The sequence below is a fragment of the Grampus griseus genome (assembly GCF_964374135.1).
Source record: "Grampus griseus genome assembly, chromosome: 10".
Lineage (NCBI taxonomy): Eukaryota > Metazoa > Chordata > Mammalia > Artiodactyla > Delphinidae > Grampus > Grampus griseus.
The window spans coordinates 91949361-91965352 of record NC_139004.1 but is presented as its reverse complement, the minus strand read 5'-3'; positions in this window follow the sequence as shown (position 1 = coordinate 91965352).

Here is a 15992-nt window from a genome sequence, read left to right as displayed (position 1 = left end):
TCTAAAGGAAGAGGTGTTAGTGATAACCTCGGGAGTAACTCTCCTAGAGTGGCTAAAAAGCAATCTCCTAATAGACTTGAGTGGGAAGCTTTATAAGGCTGCTTCTCCATGTTAAGAAACCAGACAGAAGCAAGAGAAATAACAAAGAAAATTGTATGAAGGGATGTAAAAGAACTTCAGGTTAAAGATGCTCTTTTATTTTTTTTGATAATGAAATTTTTAACTTAAAAACAAGTCATTATAAGGGTAATAGTCATTGATGAAAATGTTTAGAACAATACAGGAGCATATAAAGTAAAACATGAACATTTTAATTTATATACGATATATTTATTTAAAAGTTTAATTATGCTCTACTCTCTGTTTTCGAAGTTGCTTTTTCACTTAACCATGTACTGTAACTGTGTACACAGAGCATTATCACATTGTATTGGCAAACCATAATAAATTTATCCAGATACTTAAAGATTTTAGAATTATTTCTTATATTGGATGTTTCAAATAGTGCTGTACTATCTTTCATATCTTGACTTGGGCACTTAATAGCTTTGTGACTGTGACCCTGAGCTAGACTATATAACCTTTTAGAACCTCAGTTTCCTACTTTACAAAATTGGGTCAACAACAGTACCTCTGTGGGTTATTATAAGGAGTAAGTAAGATCATCTATGTAAAATACTTAGCACTGAACTTGGTATAAGACACTCAACTAATATTATTATTCAATAAGCAAATTGGGTGTCTGCTTTTATGAGCTATCATATGGGATACAAGTGTGGATGACCCAGTACATATAACCAAGTAGCTCAATAGACTAGTTGTGGGGAAAAGACATGGTTACACACACTGTAACCACCACAGTGAAGACAGCAGGAATCCCAAAAAAGAAAAGTCATAGGAATTAACGGATGGGAGAATTCCTTCTGTTAGGGGCATGTTGTGAAGAGAAGCATCTCAAGGCTTTGAATGGTGGGGGAAATTCCAACTGGCAGAAATATTAGAGGACTTCATTCTAAACCAACCAGGATGGCAGCAGAAAAATATTGGGACAGAAAGGCATGGGTTAGCTAGAGAGCCAGGTGGCTGAGGTACAAAGAACTTGCAAGGTAAACACAGAGAATTGTAGCAGAAAGATAAAGCCAGAGCCTAAAGGGCTCTCACTGAACCATTTGAATGGGTCCTTAAAGCACTGGGGAGTCATTGCAGGGCTTTAGAAGATAAGAGATGTGCTCTCTGAAAGTTAACTTGGCACTGGTGTGCAACATGGATTGGACAGAGGTAAGACAGGTGGTGGGGTGTGGTAACTACAGCCCAGTGTTGTGTTGTCATAATGGGAATGAACAAGGATATATCCCTGCGTGGAACATCCATCTTTATATTTTTTTCTAATTACCATTTGGGGAAACCAAGAGGCAGAGCAGCCCTGTGTCTTCCAAAGTTGGTAAATGAGTTAGTAATGAATCCATTAGCCAGCTGCCTTTGATTCCTGCTTCTTATCCACAGAGCAAGTTTGTCTCTTAGCAACACATTTTGAACTTGGCAACACTCAAAGCTCTCTGTGAATGAATAAAGCAAAATGGAGGCAAATGTGAAAGTTACTTTGATGTGAGCAAGTGTGTCTGCTGGGCATGTGTGGGATCCCCAAATCAAGGGGAGCCAGTGAAAAGTACAGCAGGAGAGTCAGTGTTCGGTAAACAGAAATTTCCTTTCTGGCTGCGGTTGGAAATTGGACATGGTTTTAAAATACATAAATTAGGCACTTATGGAGGATCGCCTGCTGTTTGTTACTAAAGAAAAGGGCATTCAGGTATTAAAGATAATTTTTCAAAGGATGCGAAGAATAGCTGTAAAGCTAAAATGAAAGCAGAATAACCACTACCACGGCCTCAGCTCACTTTCTGTACCTTGAGAGCCTGAACTGTGTCTTTTTAAGTAGATTGCTTTGTTGCGTATATACAGGATTGTATCATATACAAGTAACTTCTTAGGACTTTTTATATGCATTTAACATATTTATTGAAAACCTTTGTTTTTAGGCCTTCTAAGTGTTCTAAGCATGGGTTTGACATGGTGAGGTGGTGAGGTTTATTTTTCAGTTACCCTGCTGGCAGTGTCAGGCAGGATAAAGAGAGGAGAAAGAGTATGGACTGAAAGGCAATGAGGAGAGTCTTCTTGTACCTGCCCAGCTAAGACTGTTAGAACAGGTGTAGCTTTCTACAGTGCATAACAAATTATCATAGACTTAGTGGCTTACACTAACACATATCAATATCCCACAGTTTCTGTGTATTATCTCACTTTCCTGAGTCCAGGAATGGCTTAGCTGGGTTCTCTCTCAGTTGGGTCACTCACAAATGATTGTATTGGTCAAGTTGTATTCTCTTCTGGAGGATTGACTGGAGAAGAATCTGCTTCTAAGTTCTCTCAGGTTATTGGCAGAATTTATGCATTTATTTATCTTTGCAGATGTAGTTCTGAGAGCCTCAGTATTTTGTCAGCTGTCAGCGAGAGGCTGCCCTTAGCTCCTAGAGGCCGCCCTCATTTCTGGGCCACACGGCCTTCTCCATATGCAGTTTACATCCTCTCGGTTCACTTCTCCAAGACCAGTAGTGCAGAGGGAGACTCCAGAGTGACCCCGCTAGGAGTCCAGAATGTGAAGTAATCACAGGGTGACCTATTTGCTGTAGCGTATTGGTTAGAAGCAAGTCACAGATCGACCCCTGCCCTCCAAAGCAAGGGGAGGAGATTAGAGAAAGGTGTGAAGAGCAAAAGGTCGGATTCAGGGGGGCCACCTTAGAGTCTGTCCTCCAGAGAGGGTTTTGGAAGACATATATTCAAGGGAGGCCCAGAATATATCGTATTTAACTCTATCCTTATTGCCTGGTTCACAGTGACTAATGAAGGAAGTAAACTTGATTGGGCTTCTTTACCGATTGGATGTGAGGAGCGGTGGAGTAACTAAGGAGTAAGCTTCAAGGATGACCCCAAGGTTTCTAGCAAGGGTTATCTGAATGCGGCTGCTATTATATTAACCAAGACAGGGAAACAAGTGGAGGAAATGTTGAAGGTTAAGGGGACAATAGGTTAACTTGGAGACCCTACTTAAGTGAAGGACTCTTGTAGAGCAGATCTTAAACTTTAGTGGGGTGTGGATCATTTGGGAATCTTAGTAAAATGATTCTGATTCTTCAGGTCTGAGGTTGCGGCCTGCAATCTCTAGTTCTAATAAGGTCCCAGGTGATGCTGATGGAGTCCACGGGTCACACTTCCAGGACCAGGGTTTAAGAGCAAAGGACTTCACATGTCTTTTTTTTGAACCATCTAAAGCATTTTGAAAACCTACCTAGAGGAGTGGGATAGGGAGGGTGGGAGGGAGACACAAGAGGGAGGATATATGGGAATATATGTGTATGTATAGCTGATTCACTTTGTTATAAAGCAGAAACTAACACACCATTGTAAGGCAATTATACGCCAATAAAGATGTTAAAAACAACAACAAAAAAGAAAACCTACCTTCTAGCACATTTGTAATTTGACATCTAACATTTTTCATTGTGTTTAAAGAGTTAAAAAGGGTATGATTTCCAGTGTGTTGTCACTTCATACCTTAAAGTAAAATATTACATCTCTCTTTTTTTTTTTTTTTAACATCTTTATTGGGGTATAATTGCTTTACAATGGTGTGTTAGTTTCTGCTTTATAACATACATCTCTCTTTTAAATGTATCCCCAGGTCTATAAACCGTAGGGATCTGATCATCATCTATTTAACAATATACTTGAACAAGCTTTTCTTACATAGTCAAAAAATTATACGCTGTTCCTTTTTCTCATTGAACTCACATTTCCATTCTACTTCCCCACAGAATTTTATCCTAAAGTGACACAATTTTCTGTTGGAATCTTTTATTGATCACTCTACCTAGCTACCACAAAAATGCATATAAATTGAAATATTTTAAAAATTAAAATTTCTTATGTCCATAAGGTTTGAATGTTTAAAATTTCTTCTGGAGTAAATTATTTGTTACATTTAGTTGACTACTGATCAAAATAACAAATAATACAAATTTCAGTAAACACTAAGTAGAATTGTACTGGAAATGCATCTTTTGATGAAATAAATGGGGCCAGTTTTCTTTTATACTTAGCTCCTGTGTTAAGGATAAAAATTACTTTTTGTTAGGATGAGACACTATACAACATCAATTCTCTGTCACTTCTCTGTTTATTTTTTTAAATAGCCATGTTACTCAATGCTATGAACACTTTTAAAGATATTTGCAAAAAAGTCACATAATAATCTATCATCAACTTATTTTTAATGATGTATTAATGGATATGTTCATTTAATTCTCCTTCAGATGTACTGAAAGCAAAGGATTGGAAACCATCCAATGTATCTTATGATAGTAAACATCAAGATAGGTGAGAGCTATTCCTTCTTTGTAAAAGAGAGAAAATGGGGGTGGGGGAGATGGATAGGAAATTGGCATAATGCTGACTAGAAGCACTTTCTCAGTCAGGTAAGTTTTAGGGAAAAGGATACATGGAAACTGAAGGTCTGCAAATGTATTTCCATGAAACTATTCTTGCCCCCATTACCTTTGGAAAGTCTGTACACAGGAGGGCACAAGAATCCCAGTTTGAAGACTGCTACAGTGGAGAACTGGAAATGTATGGAGTTCAGGAGAGAGGATGGGCTGAAGGTAAAATTAGGGACATACAGACAGAAATTCGTGCACATTAAAATCTGCATTGCACAGACCCCATAATTCACAATTTTAGGGGTAGAGTCTGGATTAAATGAGATTGTGTCTTGTATGTGGAAAGACAAAAAGTGGTTAGCAAACTCAGAGCTGAATAGGCTTATAGGGAGACTGACAAACACAGTACCTTCAAGGCCTTTAGGAAATCTTAAATCTGTGTGTACAGAAGTAATTGATACATGATTATCAACCACCCTTACCTGTGTTACAGCTGGTTTTCTGCTCAGCAACACATTGTCAGCTTAATTCTAGTTACTCAAGTGTATACAGTGTGCCTGAGCTAATGAAACCTTAATTTAAAAAAAAAGTAGGAAGGGAGGGGGAGAGGGAGGGAGGAAGGAAGGAAATCTGATTCTGTCCTTTTCCTCAATTTGCCTATTCTTCTTCTGCTACATCTGAAGTGGCTAAATCTAGGTGATTTTAGAAATTCCTTTCAACACCAAGAGGTTTTGATGCTATGAATCAGTTACATTTTTAAGATATATAAAATAGAATGAGTCACACTTTTCATTTTTACTTTTATTTTGAATAGATCCTCGCAAAAGCTAGTTTAGAAATACTGAATTTATTTCCATAGGGAGGCCAGGTGAAAGAGAGTGAAAACTTCTACTACCAAGCCATTGCTGGGAATTTCTTATTCTCAGCTTTATCAAATAAGTGATAAGGAACTACTATAATCTAAGGCTGGGGAATGGCTACCTTAGCTGAACAAGCGAAAAGAAGACAACTAGAGGTTTGCAAGCCACATCCTAGTGCTAAATCACCACTCCCAGAAAGAAAGTATTATCTGTCTCTGTCATCCCCAGACCTATTTTGTGCCCACCTCTGTCATTTCTTTGTGCCCTTCTCTTTCTGGGCTGTATGTAGGCTTTTGCCTTCCCTGTTTGCATCTATGATCAAATACCTCGTGACATTTAAGCTTAAGCAGCAAGGTATTCCTGAGAACGACTGTAGTTCAGTATTTTCGTTAGAACTACTAATAATCTGCTGTCTAATAACTATGGAGAGCATCTGAGCCTTATTGAAAATGTGGAGGAGATTGAATTTTCTCAGTAGTGAATCACAGGACTAGAAGAGACCTTCCTTTGCTCCTATAAAACATCCAGGGGTTTTGTTTTGTTTCGTTTTGTTTCCCCCTATCATGTGAGAAAGTTGAAGGAGAGGCATAATAAAAAGTTCTAGATTCTTAGCTACACGTTTGCTACATCTCCTCCCCTTACTTCTGTCCTGTTTCTCCACTTCTGACCTAATATACATTTATACACTTAGCAGTTCAATAGGTTAGAGGAGATGCTAATGCTCCAAAGCAGCAAATCAGCCGGGAGAATAATCTAGAATCAAAACTCCGCTTTGCTGCAACTCTTAAATGCAGAAAGGCAAAGCTGTTTTCACCTAATGCATCTTATATCTTTTCTTCATCTGTCAAAGCATGCTTGGCATCTAGTAGGGGCTTAATTCTTATTATTGGATGCAACACTTTGCATGTTAGTGACTTTTTCTCCATAGCTTTCATCAGAGCCTTGAAAAGATAAATTTCTCCCTAAAGGTAAAGAATCACCAGCATGATGAGCTGGATTTTCTCCATGGCATTGAGTGACTCCTAATGTTGCCCTGGTAAAGTGTAGAGTTCATGGTACCTCCCACCCTCAAATGTTTTGAAACTTGGACCCTTTAGCTAAATAAAGACCAAAGTTTGCCCTCTGGTGTGTGTTCTCTTAGAACAACTCTCTACTCTAGGCCCAATCTCAGTTGCATTTTTCATCAGAAATTTAGCCGTGATCATGAGAATACTTTTTTAGTGTCTGCTATGTGAGTGGGAATTGCTGTTGATATTGATAATAATTCACTAGTACTTAACTACCACCACCTACCCTAACATTTATTGGGTCCTCACTATGTGTCAGGCACCATGCTAAGCACTTCATGAGAATTTTTTTATTTCATTTTTTGTCATAACCCGTTTAGGTAGGCATTATTGTTATTCCCATTTTGGATATTGCCATTATGGTTAAGGAAACTGTAGCACAGAGTGATAAGGACCTTGCTAATAGTCAAAAAGCTAATGAGTGAAATTCAAACGCATACCGAGACAATGTGTTTATGGAACATGACCTAGTTTATCAAACTGTTTCTGTCAATTAGGTGACATTAGGTAATGGTATGATCAATCTTTTAAACAAATGGGAAAACACAGAGAAGTAAGCAGAAGGCTGGTATAGCAGAGGAAGCATTGGGTTGGGATTCTGGGAATCTATTTCTTTTTTTTTTTGTTATCAACACCTTTTATTTTCTTTATTGTTTAACATCAAGCTTTAACTTTTCTTTTCCAACATCTTTATGGGAGTATAATTGCTTTACAATGGTGTGTTAGTTTCTGCTGTATAACAAAGTGAATCAGCCACACATACACATACATCCCCATATCTCCTCCCTCCTGCATCTCTCTCCCTCCCACCCTCCCTATCCCACCCCTCCAGGTGGCCACAAAGCACCGAGCTGATCTCCCTGTGCTATGTGGCTGCTTGGGAATCTATTTCTTAATATCTCCTTGGTCATCAGCATCTGAAGTAATATTAAGACGGTTTTTTAATATTTCTGTGCTGTTTCTTCTGAAAAATAGAAAATCATTTTTTTAAAATTTTATTATTGAAGTTAAAATAATAATAGATATCAAGGGTTTTAAAAAAGGAAATAATTATGATGATAATAATAACAATAATAATGCATCTATAGATTCAGATTAGAAGCCTGAAGGCAGGAAGACCTCAGGTTTCCTTTGTGGAAAAGATCCCTTTGTTAGTATTATCTTGAACATGCTTCTTATTGTCAAGAAGTGAATTCTAATCTTTTCTCCAGGTTTCTCCCGTTTCTCCCTCTCAGTCTTTCCCCCTTTCTTCCTTTCATTTCCCCTCATCCCTCTTCCTACACTGTCCTTCTCCCCTCTCTTCTCCTCTCCTGCTTCCCTGTCTTGGATTACAAAGACGGCACTGTGCCTGGGAGAGTGCTGACGGTGCCGTGGGCGATGTGAACGAGGCCGAATCAGTTCTAACAAACTGTCTCTCTTTGCAGCTGCTGTTTGGAAAGCAGGCTTCCTGCCATTCTGGGCCTGAACCTGCCAAATGCCTTATCCTGGGCTGAGCCCCAGGGCCTCAGCCACAGACCACTGTCTATGGCATTTCCAAATGCAGTCCCTCAGCTGTGCTGCGGGCAATAAATATCTCTTTCTGTAACGGGGAAATGGGCCCATGAAATCTATCCGTTCATCCTTCAGAGCCTCTGCTTGGCTGCCTATTTATTTTCACCCAAATTGCGTTATTGCTCTTTAAGATAGAATCTGGAGACATTTATCAAGTGCTGGTGTGCCAAAGTTCTCACTATTAGAATAATTCTCAAATTCTCCAAGGGAGAGATCAATAGAAAATTGTAGCAGAGGACTGATTAGCAAGATAGTATGGAAGATATTTTTCTTTCCTAGAGACTATAGCTGGCTTAACTCACATCATTTAAATTTCTTAGCCCCCTGTTATTAAAGATAGTAACTCAAGGTTTTAAGATTAGAAACGTTATATTTATTTTCTTAACATTAAAGAATAGAACTAGGACTGCTACCTAGAGCTACTTAAATGTGGCAGATGAACCAAATGATGATAATAATATCAATTATTATTATGTATTTATACATATGTTGTTGGCCAGACAATGCATGGAGTTTCTCTTTAAATATCATCTCATTTAATGTCCAAAACAGCCTTGCAAAATAGATATTGGTAGCTGATGTTTAAAAATAAGGAAAGCAAAGCTGAGTGAGTTTGGCTGTAGGTCTTTCTTCTTAATATTATACGTCTTAAATTTACATCCTGAAAAATAGACATGCTCATACACTGTTGGTAAGAATGTAAATGTTGTAGTAGATAATTTTGCAAAGGAATCAAAATTAAATGCAAGCATAACATAACCTTTTTAAAAAATGAGAATGTCTATCTATCCATCCATCTATCTATCTATACACACACACATTCACACACAATTATATTTATATCAATTTTTTTATTTGGGTAAAAGTTATGGAAGTATATACATGGTTATCTCTGTGGAATGATACCAGAGGATTGTGGAGAGAAAGAGAGCTTTTATTTATAACTTTATGCTCATCTGAACGTTTGATTTATTTATTTTTTTGCCAAGACCATATATTACCTTTATATTATAAAAAACTAGTTTAAAATGAAATGAAAATGAGCCTGGTCTTTGACTCTGAAATTATATTTTTAGTAATTTATCCTAAGGAAATAATTAAAGCAATTGTACACAAATATGTAAAGAAAGGTATGCATTATAGTGCCGTTAGAAACACCTAAATATCTATCAGTAGATCTTCAGTTAAATAAAATATGGTAAATTCATACAGTAGAATGCCATAAAATGATTTTTGAAAATAAATATATAGATATATGCATATTGACATCAAATTTCCTCCAGCTAATGCTCACCTGGAATACACATGTAGTTGAACAAGTTGGGATTATTCCTTGTTACAAGGAGGGAGAACCACACCACAGAGAATGGTGGGTCATCTCAGAGGTGTTAGAAGGGACTTACAGGGGACTTGTCCTTGTGTCAGGTGGTTTGGGGGAGGGTTTAAGGAAGCAGGGCTTTGCTGTGGATTTGCTGTGGCTTTGCTGTCAAGCAGTGGATGTATATCTTAATCAATCTTTTCTGGAAGGAAGACAGAGTAGCGCAAAGCTAAAGCTGTAATTGGTAAAGAAGCAGCAATCACTGATACTAGTCAGGAAAGGCAAATGTCTGGTTATTTTTGTGGTGGCTTGGACAATGTTCACGTTTTGTCCATGTTCAGACCTGGTACAGGTTGTCTTGTTTTTGTCTTGATCCATCGTGGTCACAGAGTGGCCTGGTCTATTGTTGATGCTCTGTGAAGTTGTTTACGTTTAACAGAAGAACATCAAGTTCTAGCTGTAGTACCAGTCCAGATGTCAGATATCAGAGGCTGCTTCTCTCTTTCTCTGAAGACACCATGGTATATTCAGTAAAAAATAAAAGCAAGTCACAGAACATTACTTATGACCTAATCTCATTTCAAAAATAGCAACATATGTTTCGTTCAAACATAGAGAAAAGGTTGGAAGACTAGATTCCTCATTATCAACAATGACTCCATTAAAGAAGGTTAGATTGTGGGATATTTTTTTAACTTTCCACTTTTTGCTTCTCTGTTTTGTTTGAAAAATTTTAAAACAATAAGCACACATTATTTTTACAAGCAAAACAAGAAATTAAAATAATTCTAAATGGAAAATAGAAACTGGGTTATCTGTCCAAGTAACCATGTGTTTGTTTCTCTCCACGCAGTGTCTACATGGTGAATGTATTCTCTTTTCCATACTGATTCTCTCCTATGGTAGAATTGGGAGATAAAGCCACATCTTTGATTTTTTAAACACATGGTGGCCACAATTTGAGTTGTACTTAATTGTTAGAGCAATAGGTATGGGAGAGGTGATTTGAGTTTCAATAAGCAAGATAGTTTTTAATGCTCTCCTCCACCCTTACTTTTTCATCCCTTAAGATAGAGAGCTATATACCTGTATGAGCTACTATGAACACATTTCATGTGAGAGTCCCAGCCAGTGATCCAACTTAATTTTTGATAGCACTCTAGCTCTCAAAAGTATCCTGGTTTGGATATCAGGTTACATAGTCACTTCAGGAAAGTCTTCCCAGAGGAAAGATGATTGGGATGAGTGACTTGACAAATGTGGAGGGAGTGGTCTGGGAAGAAAGACAGGTGGATGGGGCCGTGTGTGCAAAGGCCCATAGTGGGGGTCAGTAGGGAACACTTGAGGAACTGAAAGGCCCATGTGGCTGGAGCTCAGAAGGGGTTAGGGGGAACATGGTAAAAGATGAAGCTGGAAAGGGGACTTGGGAGCTGAGTATGAGGGGCTTGTTCATCTTGTTAAGGAGTCTGGACTTTAAGAACCATGGGCAGCCACTGAGTTTTTTTCAGCAAAGTATGGCGTGACCAGGTGAATATTTTGAAATGAATCTTTTGTTGGTAGTGAGGAGAGGCACTGTAGGGCTAAGAAGAGTTGGTTCATGCAGGCTGTTTAGAAAGTTGTTGCCAAAAGCCAAGTGAGAAGTGATGGTGCCTTGCACTATAGTGATGTCAGTGAAGATGGTGATAAAGGGACTAGTTGGATAGATATATAGGAGTTAACACAGCATTCTTTGAAATATTTTAAACTGCATCCATTACTCCAAGTCCTAGACAGGAAATGAATACATAAGAAAGCCCAGGGGTAAATAATAAAAATGGCTTATGGTAAACCCAACCTTAGTATCAGCAGAAGTTGACCGAGACTGATTGCACCGTCATCTTATCCAGCATATTATGCCATCCCCTAAACTGCCTCCTGCTGCCCCGCCTTTCTGCACCTATGGAAGACATGACTAATTTATCACAGCACTCTCCTTCTGAGCCCTGGCAGGGTCAAAGAACCATTTTCAAATCAACATTCGTAAATGAACTTTCCAAGCAGTGTCTAAGAATTGTTCAGGATTATTATGCTTGAAAAGGCCTATCTACCGTCTTGCTTATTCAGGAGAGAACTTACTGCACGAATGCACGTGCTGATTAAGCAAGTCTTCTACCACTTTATCTTTCTCTCCTGTACCAGGCCATCTGAGCATCTGGAATGCAAAGCGGGAAGAGGTTAAAAAAAAGCTCTGTGGATACTCCACATTATTTGGATCCAGAAGGATCTACACATACATTATGAGATTAAAATGAGATAAGCCAAGGGAGAAATGAAGTATGTTCATTTTGGATTGAGGACATGTTTGCCATTATAATGTATCTTCAGGTCTGGCATTGCTGTGCAGGGGTATTTGGTGGGCTTTTTGTTTTTTTTCCTCTTCCTCTCTGATTAAAAAGATACATTGACTAGGAGAAAAGAGGAATAGATGAAGCACCCTTACATGTACAGTGTGCTGGTAAATGTCTTATATGCTAATTGGCAAAGTCGGTGGAATGGAATTGCTCTTAAATAAGTAAAAAACTTAAACAAGCCATTCAATTACCTTAAAAAATGGGCTTAATTTGGAGAGTTTCATTTAACATATTGTGGATAAAAATCTCATTTTGTTTTTTTAAACTTTATTTTGCTAATGCAAGGCAAAAGAGTTCTATACACTAAATAAATAGACTAAGGTCTTACTGGGGAGGGTCAGAGATCTGAGATTCTCATATTTTGGGGAAAGTGATTTAAGTTTCCTAGAATCTTTTTTTTTTTTGTTTTTAATAGTAGGAGTGTCAGCCAGCCACAGCCATGGAGATGACCCAGTAGGGGTTCACAGAATTTTGCAAATGCTCAACTCTGCCCAAGAGGAAAAAAGACCCTTTCCTACCTGCCATACCCACCCAAAGAGACAACTATCTTAAGAGTCTTGCTTCTTTCAGAAATGGCTTTAAACCTTCCTTTTTTTTCAGACTCTCCATCTTTCCTTTGCTGTTTTATTTCTTCTGATTGTACCACTGCAGGGGAAACCCTTTGTGCAGTGGAGGGGCTAAGAGAAAGGACTCTGAAGTCCTTTGCTGGCCTCCCAGCAAATCTAGACACTACAATTTATGAACGGTATGATACTGACTACTTCACTGAACCCCTTTGAGTTTCCATTTTTTTCATGTTGAAAATGGGGATAGGAATAGTTCCTACTTAGAGTTGAGGATTAAATGAAATTGTGCAGGTGAAGTGGTAAGCACTAAATGGGTATTAGCAATTGTAGTTATTGTTGCTGTTACTATTATTTTAACCCGTAGGGGTTTGATTCAAGTTCAGGCTGTCATAATTTGCCAGGTTGTGTAGCTGTGCCAATAGTCCCACTGGGTTCTGAGGCAACGGTGTGTGGTGGTGGTGGAGGAGATGGTGGCGACTGAGAGGGAGAGAAGAGAGTTTGGGGGAAGCAGGCATGGTGCAGAGGAGGAGGCTGGATGAACACGTAGAATCAGGAAGCATCACACAGTCGAAACTATGAGTACCGAATCCACAAATCAGAAGGGTTTCTTATCCAAAATGCAATGTAAGTTTTGAGTAAAAAATAATAATGTGAAACTCTCTTGTAACGCCTAATCATGCTTGAAACGTAGTGTGACAAGGAGCTTCCGCCCTTGGCATTTATAATAGTTAAAGGGTTTAATATCAAGAGCAACCATTTTGAATAACAGTGCTTGTACCACTTGAAAAGAAATGTTGCAAATAGCCTGTCCAGTCAGAATGAAAGAAGTGATTTCACTTAACCATTGAGAATGGTAACTCCCTGACCTGCCCATACAGCTGCTGGCATAGAACTTACCTCTATATGCCTGATTAGACAATTGTAGTTATTTGGTTTTTGTCAAATACACCTGGATTCTTAGTAAACACCCTGATTTATGTATATTGGGACTCAAAATAGAACCAACTGAAAATCAGGATAGAGCTCTTTAGGATCCTATGTGTATATAGAAAAATGGATCAATTTTTTTAGGCCTGGAATCATCACCAAAAAACCCACTTTAAGTTCCTGTTTATCATGGGTTTACACGGAGTTATGTTTAATAGGCACAACTTTTAATTTCAAAGAAGTTATCATCTTCTTGCCAGTTGGAGTAGTTATTCGGAACCAGACAGCCAGCATTTAAGTCCTGACTCTGCCATTTACTAACTTTGTTAGCTTGAGAAAATCACTTATCTCTCTGTGCCTCTCTGGCAATAATAAAGGTATCTACCTCTCAAGGATGTTTTGAAGATTAAATGAGTTAATATGTGTATATTGGTTTGCCCTAGATGCAGGCAAGAAGAAGAGGGATGCATTGTCCATGGAGAGTTTAGCAAGAATAAGGAAACCATTCTTTTGGTTGCACTTTCTAAACAATATCAGTCCTGGAGTGGATGGCTCCTTCCACCCTGAGCCTTGATTACACCACTGGGACACAGTGTTGAGAGCAGTGCTTGGTACAGAAAGTTCTCAGTGTATTGTCACTCAGTGCATTGTCATTGTATTTATCTTTGAAGTTCCAGCTCTCATTACCTGCTCAGAATCTTTCAGTGGTTCCCTACTGCCTACAGAAAGGTGGTTCAGAGTCAGCCTGCCATTCAAGGCCCTCTCTATCTGATTTCAGCATATTGTTTTCCTAGTCACATACTCATTAGACGCTTTCTTTTAACTTACAGGAAAACCAAGAGAATTGTTTTCCCCTGAAACACCCGAGGCATATGCATATTGTGTATCCTTTCTCCTATCTCTTCTTGACCAAAGAGCCTGTGTTTTTTAAGACTTAACTCAAACCTATACAGAATTCCTCCATCAAAACTGTTGCTCTTGCTTAGAACTCTCCTAGCATTTCATCTCTTTTTTAAACGACTCTCCTTTCCTTCTTTCCACCCAGTTATATCAGTACTTTCTCTCTCCCGCTGCACTCTAAGTTCCTTGGGACAGAATATAAGTCAGATTGGTCTTTGATTTCTCACAGTGCTTTGTATAGCACTTTACTTCTAGTGAATATTGATAAAGGCTTGTTGAATGAATGAATTCCAGGAACTACTATGGAGTGAAATGCAAAGCCTGTCTTCTAAGGGAGGAGACTTACCTTGCCACCATGATCATCACTCAGCAGAAACACAGTTAGTAGGCAATTAGCCACACCATATATTTTATTGAGCTCTTCCTAGAGATTTAGAAATTGGCTAACATGACAAAGCTAACTGATTGTATAATTTGATATATGAAAACTTAGTTAAAGATGATCATTAAAGTTACAAATATCGAGTGCCTGTTGTATGTATAGCAAAAATACACTAGAGATAGCTCTAGAAGTAGAAGACATTATTCTTGCCCCTAGGGAACTTACAGTCTCATTGGTGAGAAAAGAAAAAAGTTATGCTAGAAACTAAGCAACGCCTATTAAGCAATGTGTAAACATGTGTACAGATCTCACCTTATGATGGGGTTATGTCCTGACAAACTCATTGTAAGTTGAAAATGCATTAATACACCTAACCTACAGAACATCATAGCTGAGCCTAGCCTACCTTACACGTGCTCAGAACACTGACATTAGCCTACAGTTGGGCGAAATTATCTAACACAAAGCCCATTTTATAATAAAGTATTGAATATCTCCTGTAATGTATTGAATACCGTGCTGAAAATGAAAAACAGAATGGTTGTATGGGTACAGAATGGTTGTAAGTGTATCAGTTGTTTATCCTGGGCTGACTTGGAGATACAACTCACTGCAGCTGCCCAGCATCATGAGAGAGGATGGTACCATTTATTGTTAGCCTAGGAAAAAGTCAAAATTCAAAATTCGAAGTTAGATTTTTACTGAATGTGTGTGGCTTTCATACCATCATTAAGTTGAAAAATTATAAGTCAAACCATTGTAGGTCAGGGAGTGTGTGTATATAGTATGTACATATTTGATAAAGAAACGTCCATATATTTGTGGAGAAAAGAAATTACCTGAAAGGACACAGTCATTCAAGGTCATTTTGAAAGGAGGAGGCAGTGATTCAGGGAACAAGTGTGCTGGTTGTTCTCTGTTCGCCCCACAGGATCTGCTCTCCACCCTTGTCACCCCACTCTGTGCCCCAGGGGCTCACCTTGCTGAAGAGCTTAGATCCTCCACCATGCTCTCACCTTCCTGTTGTGTTCAGCCAATAGAGGCACTGGCAGGAGCTTGAGGGACTTGACGGGCAGGGGAGGGTGAGGTTAGGGCCCCCATTTCCTTGCCTACTAGGATGCAGGTTGGCTGCTTCGTTCTAAGGAGGGTCCCAGCTCCTATCAGGCAGGCCTCTTTCAATATCTATGGCTTCAGCAACTTTCTTAGGGCTTCTGCAACAGCCTTCTTCCCTTACCCCTTCAGGACTAGAAGGGGTAGTAACTCTTTGCTATTGTACCCGAGGGTGCTTCACCATCCAGTCATGGTGAACTTACCCTCACTCTGCCTAGACCTTGTCAGTAGCCCCTTTAGTCAACTGTCCTCAATTATTCAGGGTGAGTGGGCCATCTGTTTCTAGCTGAGATCCTGACTAATACACATTTGGAGGTTAGTGTGGTAATTCAGTTCCAAAACACTTACTGAACGTCTTTACATGTCAGGCGTGGTTCTAAGTTCTGGGGATAAGACAAGATTAAAACAAAATATCTTCCATTGAAGAACTT